Source organism: Elephantulus edwardii, unplaced genomic scaffold (assembly GCF_000299155.1).
Source record: "Elephantulus edwardii isolate Elephantulus edwardi_28Jun2011 unplaced genomic scaffold, EleEdw1.0 scaffold00138, whole genome shotgun sequence".
Classification (NCBI taxonomy): domain Eukaryota; kingdom Metazoa; phylum Chordata; class Mammalia; order Macroscelidea; family Macroscelididae; genus Elephantulus; species Elephantulus edwardii.
In genome coordinates, this window is record NW_006399888.1 from 2,207,668 (window position 1) to 2,219,921 (window position 12,254).

A 12,254-nucleotide genomic window follows, 5' to 3' on the forward strand; every position below is an offset into this window, starting at 1 on the left:
ACTGTTTTACAACAGAGGCACTATGCAATATTTGTCCTTTTGTGACTGAGATACTTCACTCAACATAATGTCCTCCAGGGTCACCCATTTTGTATAATATTTCATGAGTTCCTTGTTTTTCAATGCAGTGTAGTATTTCATTGTGTGAATATACCACAGCTTCTCTATCCACTCATTTGTTGATGGGTACTTAGGTTGTTTCCAACTCTTTGCTAATTGCTGGGTCTAATTGTATTTCTATTTGCAACTTTTTGAGAAAGTGCCACAGGCTCTTCTTAATCTTACTTGAATTGGACTTCCAGAAGTCCAAGCTGAATTCCAACTCTATTACATTCGGGGCAGGGGGGTGGTGAGGGGAAGGCAAGGATGGCTCTTAGCACCACTCAGTATGGATTGAAAAGCCTTACTCAATCCAATTAGTGCAGAAAATAAAGTGATACAAAATACAAAGAAGTCCCCTTCATTGTCCTTCATGGATGCTATGATTGTATTCCTGGAATTTGACAGAGTGAACTTAAAACATTTTTAGAAACACCTAGAAAAAGTGACAAGTTACTAAATCATCATACAAGGAAGAGGATTTTTCTATAATTAAACAATAATCAGTTAAAAATACAATGAAAGACAATATCCTCTTCACAATGGCTGTAAAAACAAGGATAGGGATAAATTCTTGGTGAGAAATGTATGTGATAACTACAAAATTAACTTTAAATCTCTTTTAAAAAAACATAAATAAGAAATTATAAAACTAGTCCTTGTTTGATTATCATGGTCCACGCTCTTGCTAAGCCTTTTGTGCAAGAAATTCTCTCACCTCGATGTACAACAAAAATCCTCATGACCAGATGATAAGAAATATCACAATAAATGGAGAAAACATAGAAGCTGAGATTTCCTTTAGTGTGGATCCACAATCAAAGTCGATGGAAGTTAAGAAATTAAGCTATGTTTTGCATTGGATGAATCTTCTTGGGGGGGGGAACACAACCCTTTGAAGTGTTAAAATGTCAAGATGTCACTTTAAGGACAATGTAGTTGATGTTGGACATGGTAATATTCACATGTCTTCATATGTATGAAAAATCGACACCTTTGCATTATGGTGATGGCAAAGAATATACCATGGAATACCAAAAGACCAACAAATATGTCTTGGAAAAAAGTGCAGCCAGAATGAATGCCCCTGAGAGAGCGGTCCCTGGAAAAGGATAAATTGCTTGATAAAGTAGACAGTCAATGAAAAGGGGGGAAATCCTCAATGAAATAGGTTGACACAGTGGCTACAAAGGTTCGAATCCAGCAGCCATTGGGAGAAGGGGGCAAGACTGAGCAGTGTTTTGGTCTAACATAAATAGGATCTCTAGGCATTGTAATCAAGTCAGTGTTGTTGCTGTTGTTGTTGTTGGGCGCCATCGAGTTGACTACAACTCACAGCAACTCTATGAACAACAATAAAAAAGATCTGAACCCTGCCCCATCCTGTACATCCTCATCATCTCTCATATACTTGAGCCCACTGTTATTGTGACTGTGTTAGTCCATCTTGTTGAGGGTCTTCCTCTCTTTCACTAACTCTCTCTCCACATTTCCAACCACCTTTCCAACCAACTAATAGGATCTAACAATGGAATTCTCCCAGTACTCTTGTAAAGTAGCCGTCTCCTAACAAGAAGACAGTACATTAAAAGTCAGTCTTTCCTAATACACTGCTTTCAATGCAATCTCAGTCTATATAGCAAGAGAGTTAAGTTTGAGTTCTAAGGATGCGCTGGTGGTCTAGTGCTAAGAAGTTTTGCTGCAGTCTTGAAGGCATGAGATTTGGATCCACCAGCTGTTCCACAGGATAAAGATGGGCAATCTCCTCTCGTGTGACTTACTGCCTGTGAGAACCTGCTGGAGAGGGTCAGCTACGGGTTAGTTCCAACTTGGTATACAACAACAATAACTTTAAATAAATGTGTTTAGGTATTTTGTTTTTGTTTGTTTCTGGTTGTGTACCATTGAATTGTGATGGGAAAGTCTGCTGTTAAGAGACCTCTTCAAAGTACTGAGAGCAACAATGTTACTCTGGAGACTAAGGTGCACCTGATACAGGCCATAGTCTTTGCAATCACATAATATGCATCAAAAAGCTGGAGAATTGATGCCTTTGAGCTGTGGTGTTAAAGAAGAGTATTGACTATACCATGGGCTGCTAAGAAAACTAACAGTTTCATCCTAGAGAGGGTTAAATCAGGCTGCTCCTTGGAGGCAAGGACTTTGAAGCTTTGTCTAACATACTTTGGACATGTAGCAAAGAGGGACAGTCCTTGGAGAGGGATGTAATGCTTGGGAGGTAGGAGGGACAGGGCATGAGAGGACGACCCTCTATGAGATGGATTGATTTAGTGACTAGGATAATGGGGGTAGCTATGTTGAAGACAGTGAGATTGGCACAGGATAGAGCAGGGTTTAGGGTTGTTGTATATAGGGTCCCTATGAGTCGCAGGTGACTCAACGACACATAACAACAACAACAACCATCGACTGAGTGGCACAGGAAGAGATTGCCCCTCCTTCTCCAGTATAACATCTGGTGGATTCGAACGGCAAGATTGCAGTGCAGCTTCTTGTCACTAGGTGATCAGAGCACTCTTGTTTAGGCATATTACAGCATGTTGAATTGTGTACCTCCTGCCCTCCTCCATGCCCCTATCCTTCATCCTCGCCCCAAGATATATTCAAGTCTTAACACTTGAGGACCATGAACGTGACCTTATTTGGCAATAGAGTCTTTGTAGATGTAATTCACGATCTCTAGAGGAAACCATTCTGCATCAGGGTGGACCCTAAATCTGAAACCTAGTGTCCTTCAAGAAGAGAAGAAGACCTGAGATATATACAGAGGGAGGATGACCAGCGAAGATGGATGCAGAAATTGGAATGCTAGAGCTACAAACTGAATGCCAAGGATGGCCTGAAGTATTAGACATGGTAGAGATGAAATCTTCCCTAGAGACTTCAGCGAAAACACCTTGACTTCACACTTCTAGCTTGTGGAATTGTGAGAGCAAAAACATCTACCGTGTTAAGCCACCCAGTTTGTGGAGCTTTTCTATCCCCACATCTGTTTCTTCATTTGCAAAATGAAGATAACTTCTCACAATAAAAGATGAAGTTAATGAACACATGTACACTGTTTATGACAGCACTAGGCACAGAATGGGTGCGTGAATCTTAGTTTGTATTACTAGCTTTACCTTGAAGGAAAAAAAAATAAAAAATAACAGATGAAAAGAGCCAAGGAAATTCTGGGAGGAAAAGAAGAACGATGTGGGTACGCAAGTCTTATCAGATATTAACATATTCTGCAGAGCTGCAACATATTTCTTAAAAGAAAACCACATTAATTTGGCAGGCAAAGGAGTGGAAGAAAAGAAAGCACAGAAATAAACTTAAGCACATATGAGAATCGAGCACATTATTTTAACAGTGGCATTTCAAATGAATGGGGAGAGTCTGTGTAACAGAAGAAAATATGTAGGAACAATCTGTTAACATTTGGGGAAAACAAATAGGGTTGATTCTTAATTTTTCATTTTAACTAAAACTTATTTTATGTGAAGCAATTATCTGGCTTTTAAAATGCAAACCAAAAGCACTGTTTTCATGCAAGAATATGTTCTTATAAATAAGAAATGGAGACAGCTTTCCTGAGTCACAAAGAACAAGATAAATAAGTGTTAAGTGTAATACCTTTAGCACACAAAAGGGACCAAAATTCATTTTCTATCACACAAAAAGTGTTTATCAGTCAAAAATGGGAAGAACAGATCATCGAAAAAATAATCAGAAACATATGAGAACACATTGTCACAGAAAATTTTAAAAAATCAAATAACCACTAAACAAGAAGTTCAGCCTTACAGTAGCCAAATAAATCATGATTTAAAGGACTACGTAGAAATGCTATGAGTCCAAATGACAAAATTTAAGAGACTGGTAATAAATAATGTTGTCAGGAAAATGAAGAACATATGTTCTCAATGTTGTTAGCTGTAATATAAATGGGTGCCGTTTTCTTGTTATTGGGGATTTTGGCAAAAATTTTAAGTGGTTTTGGTCAGGCAAGTCCCAATATGTATACATGTATATTGGGACTTGCCTGACCAAAACCACTTGTACAGGTGGGCAGACATTTACATATGTACAAACAGGAATGCTGTATAGATGCAGTATCAAGGTTTCTCTCCAACACCAAAGATAGGTGCTGCTGGGGGTGGGGGGGAATCAAGAAAATCTGATATGGTCTTTGTAGTGTGTCCCCAAACAAGGATGTCCTTTACCACATCGAGACACAGCTTGCCTGAATAACCCTTAGTGACTGAATAACCCATTGTCCAATCTGCTACCTTAAAGACCCCTTCACCCCATGAATAGGATATCTTCAGGAGCTCGTGTCTAAGTGTCAGACACCCACTCTTCTCAGTGGAACACTGAGCCCTCCACTTGGAGCATTTAAAAGATCATTTCCTACATTTCCATGTGGATGCAAAAGAGTTGAAGGTCTTGCTAAAATACAAACTGTGATTCCCAGCCGCCTGGGATTGCGGGATCCCTTGTGATGTAACTATTCAAGCATGGGAAGAGCACAGTGCCAGGGCACCCAGCAGTGCTGCAGAAGAATGTGCCGTCCTCTCCATCAGTGAGGATGCCACTCAGGAAACTCCACGGGGCAGTTCAACTCTGTCACATGAGATCACTGAGTTGGTGGCACCTAACAGCAGCAGCAGGTCTGGAATCTACCACCCATATGTCAACATGCCATGGTTGGTCCAGTGGTAAGAAGCTGTGGTACAGTCTTGAAGGTACATGATTCAGGGCCACCAGCTGCCCTATAGGAGAAGGAAGGGCAAACTTTTCCCGTGAAATTAACTTCCTCTGAAAAGCCCCTGGAGGGTCGGTTCCAACTCTACGTACGGTACATGATAACAACCACAATGGAAGCCTGAGTGCTGCTGTGATGATGGAAGCTTATCTGTACCACCCGGGTTTCAGATCCAGAGATCTCTTTCTGAAACTTGATCGATGAGAACCATATGGATTGTAACAGAGCATTGTTCTATTTGTTTGCTTTGAACACCTCGTCATGTAGGATCAATCACTGAAGGAAGAAACCATGCCCAGGAAAGTGGAGCAAATGAGAATGTGAGAGACCCTAAGTGAGACTGATAGGGTAGCTACAATGGACTCAAACTCTGTGAGGATGCGTAGGACTAGGCCATGTTTCATCTTGTTGCATATGAGGTCACCCTGAACGAGAATTCATAGACATTTAACATCAGGTCTGGGGTGACTCGAGACTCTAAATTTCTAACAGGTTCCTTGGTGCTGCTGATGCCGTTGGCTCATGGGCCACAGTGTGAGTAGAAAGACTTAAGACACATTCTACAGTCAACTTTTTACTGGGTGATTTGCAGCCATGATTTCTCCACTGACTTGTAAACATCACTCTGTCTTCTCTCATTTCTTTCCACTCGGCCTGGGTCATGGCCCTTCTGTATACCCTTGTTGTTGAAGCCACTGTTTTCATTCAAAAGTTCGGGATAGTAGTGGCTGTTGCTCATACAGCCTTCCTCTCCGACTTCTCCACCCAAACTGTAGAATAAGAATAATAGTAACAATAATAATCATAAAAAATAATTATAACTGTGGTAATAAGAAGGTCTCAAATATTTTACATGGACTCATTTTTCACCTAGAGATCTAACATCGATGACCCTGGCCTAATATGTCATGAAAAATGGCTCCTAACTCTCAAAGAACTTCCTCTTCCTGCCCCTCCCCCTCTTCCCTTTGTCTTCATCATCACCCCTTGGTCATTTATAACACATCTGTGCTTTTTAAAGAGTTCCTCTGGTTCAAAATCAGGAAAGGAGCCCTTCAGGGATGCATCCTGTCTCCATACTTTTTCAATCCATATGCAGAACAGATCATCCAGGAGGCTGGGCTTTCTAAGGAGGAGTGTGGCATCAGAATTGGAGGAAGACTCATCAACAGCCTTCGATATGCTCATGACACAACCTTGCTTGCCAAAACTGAGGAAGACCTGAATGAAGTGTTTGCTGCTGAAGGTCAAGGACTGTAGTCTATAATATGAACTGAAGCTCACCATCAAGAAGACAAAAGATTCTCGTCACTGGGCCAATTGGCAGCACCATGATAGAAGGAGAAGAGATTGAGACAGCCATTTCACCTTGCTCGGCTCCACAATCACCAATCTTGGCACCAGCAGTTAGGAAATCAAAAGATGACTTGCACTGAGGGAGTCTGCTGTCAGGGACCTCTCCAAAGTGCACAAGAGTAATGACATCAGTCTAGGGACTACAGTAAGTCTGATTCAGGCCATGATCAATTTCTTGCTATACATCAGTGAGCTAGACAATGACTAAGGATAACAGAAGAAAAATCAATGCCTTTGAGTAGTGATACTGGAGAAGAGTATTGACCATGGACCTCTAAGAGAACAGACAGTTCTATCTTTGAGAGGTTGAAATCAAGTTTCTCTTTGAGGCAAGGATTTTGAAGCTCTATCTCACATACTTTGGGCATGTGACCAGGCGGGACCAGTCCTTGGAGAAGTACATCATACTTGGAAGGGTGAAGGGACAGCACAGGAGAGGAAGACCCCTGATGAGATGGATTGATATGGTAACCAGGGTAATGGGGGCAGGTGTGCCGGAGTCTGTGAGATTGGCTCAGGATAGGGCAGAGTTCAGAGCTGTTGTGCATAGGGTGTTAGGAGTCACAGTGACTCGATGGCACATAACAACAATGATCACAAATGAAAATAATTCCATATATATATAAAATTTTTTTTTCTTGGTGGCAAACCATTTTGTCCCAAGACTACAAGAGACAGAGAGTAAAACATAAAAGTGAGTGATTGGGTAAAAGGCTGGGAAGGAGAGCAGAGCCCTTCAGAAGAAGAGGCAACCCTGTGTCTACATATCTACATGGGATTCACAGACTCAGAAGTGAGGTTCTTGTTGGTGGTCTGTCTCCTCAGTTAGAAGATACTGAGCGTTGTCAGAAAGGAAGGCGTGAAGCTACCCAGAGGTACCTTAGAAGGAAGACCTGGTGATCTACTCCCCAAAATATCAACCATTGGCAACTCTAAGGAGCGCAATTCTACTGCAATACACATCAAGTCACCAGGAGTGAGAATCATCTCAATGGCATGTGGCTTGGTTCTGGTATTCTTAATTAGAGGTTATCTGACATATGAGTAAGCCAAGGTGTCTCCCTAGCTGTTGGGATATCATATCCTGCAGGTTGGAACCTTTCTGCCTGTCCCCTCAGCCCTGAAGTTTCCTCTTGACCTGGAAGCTCAGCCATGACTCCATGGTGAGTGGAGAAAGACACTCGAGACGCTGAGGATTTTCTCCAAACCCTTCTTGCATGATAGCTGTATGGGAACTCACCCATTGTGGGCAGCATGTCTTCTTCAGGCTAACTCTCACACCTCACCTGTGGCAGCTTCATCAGTGTCCACAAGCCAAAGAGCAGCTTCCTGAAAAAAGGAGGAACTAGTGCTGCAGAGAGGAATAAAGCCACCACCCTCTGTCTTCAGCGGGAGTGACGCCCAGGACACCTCTTCCACAGCCCTGCCCCAGGCCCTCCTCCATGCTGAAATCCGTCCTTTACTTTCATCCAGAGTCACTTCCTCATTTCTCATCTTCACAGAAGAAGTGCAAATGCAAAGTACTTCAAATCCACACCTACTTCTTATTTTTTAATTGCTGTCTTAACAAAAGCTTACAGAAAGCTTGGGTTTGCATTCATTCTATGTTTCACACTTTGCTCCCTCCTCCTCCCTTCCCCCTCCCCCCAGTCCACTTCACAATGCATCTCTTCTTGCTCCAGAGTGTTGACTTACCTATAATGCCTCGCCATATGTCCCTTTCAGACAGTTCTTCCCCTCATCTGATCCAGTGTGGTGTTCATTATGTAGCCCCTTTTTTCTATAGATGCAATCACATGTCTTCAACGTGGATTTTATAAATTTAGCTCTTACTGCAAAGCATGTCAGAGAAACCCTGACTTAGTAACTTAATGCCTTCTCAGCGTGCGAAATACGTGACTCCTCTCCTTTTTAACATTTTAACAAACTTAGGAGCCTTGTGGCTAATATCGTGACATTCTGACCGCAGATATAAGGTCTTAATGTTCAATCTGTTCTCCTCCCGGGAGCCAGTGTAATTTCTTAGAAACACACACATTGGGTATGTCCTCCCCAATCAAGACCACTCACTACTTCTCAATACACTAAGAATGTATGCTCGCTGTTCCCAAGAGGCCACTTCTCAGACATCCACATGGCTTGATTCTCATTTCCTTTAAGTATCTTCCTCACAGAGAAAGAAGCCAAGCCTGGAGATCTAAATCTGGATATCACCAGAAAAAGAGATATTGCTTGAAACCATCTAGATGCGATCATTTAGTGAATTAAGATAGAGGGAAATGAAAGTCGTGGCTTTGGTCCTGGAATACTCCTCCACGTACAGCCGAGCAGAAAGTAAGTCATCAAAGGAGAGAGAAGTGCTCACGAGAGAGAAGCACTCAGGAATGTGGCCTTGAGAAGCTAAAGGAAGAAGGTGATGTAAGAAGGACAGATGGAACGTGCATGAACAGACAACTGGACAAACACAAAATTTAAAAACCTCCAGCTCATCACCACTGAGCTGGAACTGGCTCCTAGCTGACCTTCCAGGGGGGTTTCCGAGGCTGTAATTCTCACAGGGGGAGATTGCTCTTCTTTCTCCTATGGGGACATTGATGGATTCGAACTGTCAGAGAGGTACCACCTGCAGGTTAGCAGCACCATCAGAGCTCCCCAGGACAAGCACAGGAGAAAGTGGGGAAAGGACACAGCAATACCATTTTGGAGCTAGAAAGAGGATGTGCGAAAGGTAACTAAATTAGCGGATCCAAGATAGCTGAATCCTAAATTCCCAGTGAGGAAAGTAAAAAGCCGACCCTGTACACACAGGGATGGTATGGGACACTGTTGGACGGGACACTGGTGACAACAGGCTCCACTGGAATCCCTGTGGAAGCAGAGGTGAATGAAAAGGCACAATAAGAAGATGCTGAAACAGTACATATGAAGAGGTCAGATCCAAAGACCTCCAATCTGTCCGGCCAGATCGCTGACCTTTCACCCTTTCTTACTGAAGACTAGGGTTGGAGCCATGGGGCTATAAGAAAAATAAACTAGTCATTATTTCTTCTTTTGTTGCCGTTATTGCTGTTAAGTGTCGTCGAGTCATAGATGACTCATAGCGACATTATGAATGAAAGAACTGAATACTTGTATAACTTTCATCCTTTCTCCAAGTTCATAAGGTTTCCAGAGGCAAGCTATTTTGGAAGTGGATGTTTCCAAGCTTGTTTTATTTGGGGAGCTTCCCCAAACACTGTCCACCATGGGTAACCATTATCACATTTGACACATTAGTGTTACAATGTTTAGCATCACAGCAACCACAAGTTACCTCCATACAGTAAATGGACAGACCAATTCTAAGTGTTATGCCACTTAGAAGATTATCTGACCAAAACCAGGCCTGAGGGCTGCAGATTAAAATCTTCTCGGATGGGGGGATTGTATACCAGTGAAGGAATTTTTCTTTTACTTTTCAAAAAGAAGAGTGAACTGGGGGGGAGGGGGAGGGAGGGAGAAAAATGCAACAATGAATGAATGGAAATCCAAAATCTCTGTAAATGGTCATTAAAATTAATTTACAAACACATGAAAATATTATTAAACTATCAACAAATAACCTAAATATGTCAAAATATGTCCAATTAGAGTATTCTTACTCTATGCTCGTTGACCCTCGATTATTTTATCTGTTAAAAGAGAAAATGATTGCTACAAATCTTAAAAACCTTATCATTCTCTGAGCATTTAAAATATCCCTCTTTTTTCCCATCTTATAAACATGGTAAAAAATATGGTGGTTCTTGTATTGTCCTCTTTTGCTAAAATAAAACAATAAAAATAAATATCTGTATAATTTTAAAAACACTTCTAGAAAAGGAAAAATTAAACAGGAAAATGGCAAAAAAAAATCTTAGAAAACTACATGACTCAACTGTAAAAAGCATTTTCAAATCAGGACACTTTAAAAGTGCTAAATCTTGAAAAAAGAAAAAGTGTCAAATCTTGGTCTGTCTAAAATTGCAACGCACCTTTATAGGGGAGATGAGGAGTGAGGCATGGAAAAATGTGTGAAGACAATGAAGTGAACAGAAAGAGCAAAGGGGACTAAATCTCTCCTGTACGCGGGAGTCCCTGAGAGCAGAGAGTGGTTCAGAGCTCAGTGGTCAACAAAAAGATGAACTGCTTGAGTGTACTCAGAGGTTACTTGGAAGAAAGTTCTGGCAATCCACATCCTAAATGTCACAGCCCCTGCAAACCTTACGGAGCACAATTCTACTAGGGCATTCGTGAGGTCTCGTGGGACAGAATCCACTCAATAGGCATTGGTTTGTTTCTTGGTTAGTTTGCTTAAATAATGCAATATCCAAAAGTGATATTCTTTGTTTAACTGTCAGATGCATAGGAAGTAATTGAAACAACTTTAACTTGGATCAGGTTCACCCTAGTCTTTAAACTAACTCCCTTGCTCTTTGAAACTTCGTAGAGTTATAGTATAATGCCAGCTAAAAAGAGGAGAGATCTTTGACAGCAGATATCAAACATGCAACATGTCTTTTGATTTCTTGACTACTGCTACCATGGGTGTTGACTGTGGATCCAGGTAAAGTGCAACTGGTAACATCGCCAATCTTTCCTCTGTCCTGTTGTTGCTTATCAATCCAGTGGTGAGATTTTTTTTGTTCTCTTGATGTTGAGATATAGCCCATATTGAAGGCTTTATATTTATTTATATTTAATAATTTTATTGTTTGTTATAGACTTTCTTTATTTTTCATTATTATTTATTATGTTATATATTTCTTTATTATTCTATTTTAATTCTTTATTACTAGATTGTATTTTTATTATTAACTTCTTTTATTATTTATTATAGACTATATGCATTCTTAGAAGCAGGCATGGCATCCTCTTCCGAAATAGCTTGCCTCCGGAAACTCTATGAACATGGAGAAATGATGAAAGTTATACAAGCGTGCAGGTCTTTTGTTCATAGGGTCACTATGAGTCATCTATGACGCAATGGTACTAACAACAACAACATATTTATTATAGTCTTTGACCTTCTGTAGCAAGTGCTTCAAGTCCTTTTTACCTTCTGCAAGTAAGGTTGTGTCAAGTTGTAACAAGGTTTGATGAGTCTTCCTCCAATCCTAATGTCACTTTCTTCTTTGTATAACCTAACTTCTTGAATGATTTGTTTAACATATGAATTCGATGGGTATGGAGAGAGGATACAACCTTGACTCACACCTTTCCTGATTTTAAACCATGCAACGTTCTCTTGTTCTGTTTGGACAATTATTTCTTGGTCTAGGTTTATGCTTCACACGAGCACAAGTAAGTGTTCCAGAATTCCCATTCTTCCCAATGTTAGCAGTAATTTGTCATGATTAGGACAGGGTGCATCTTAACCTCCTGAGATATAAGAGATTAAACAAGCAATTAAAAGAAGCAGACATGGAGGAAGAAAGCAACAGAGCCATGTGAAGATCATCTAGTGCAGAAGCTTGGGAGAGACAAGGGTCTTCCTCCAGTGAGGATAGAGAGAGGGAAGACTTGCCCAGCAAAAGCATTCTGAGTTCTGATTTCTAGCATTCTAAACTGTTAAAACCATGCACTTGAAGTATTTCTGTGATAGCTGTATTAGAGAATTGTCTTGGGCTAAGTTCCTTAGAGAATTAAGTGTGTGTGTGTGTGTGTGTGTGTGTGTGTGTGTTATTGTTGTTGTTGTTGTTGTTATGTACTGTCACGTTAACTATGACTCATTATGAACCTAAGAACAATAGCTCTGAACCCTGCCCTATCCTGAGCCAATCTCGCGATCTCTAACATACCTGCCTTGATTGCCAAATTCACTGCATCAATTCATCCCAAGGTCTTCCTCTCCTGTGCTGACCCTCCATCCTTCCAACCATGCTATTCTTCTCCAAGGACTGGGTCCTCCAGACAACATGCTCAAAGTATGTGAGATGGAGCTTCAAAATCCTTGCCTGGTTTCACCCCCACCAGAACAGACCAGTTTGTTTTCTTAGCTATGTCTGGT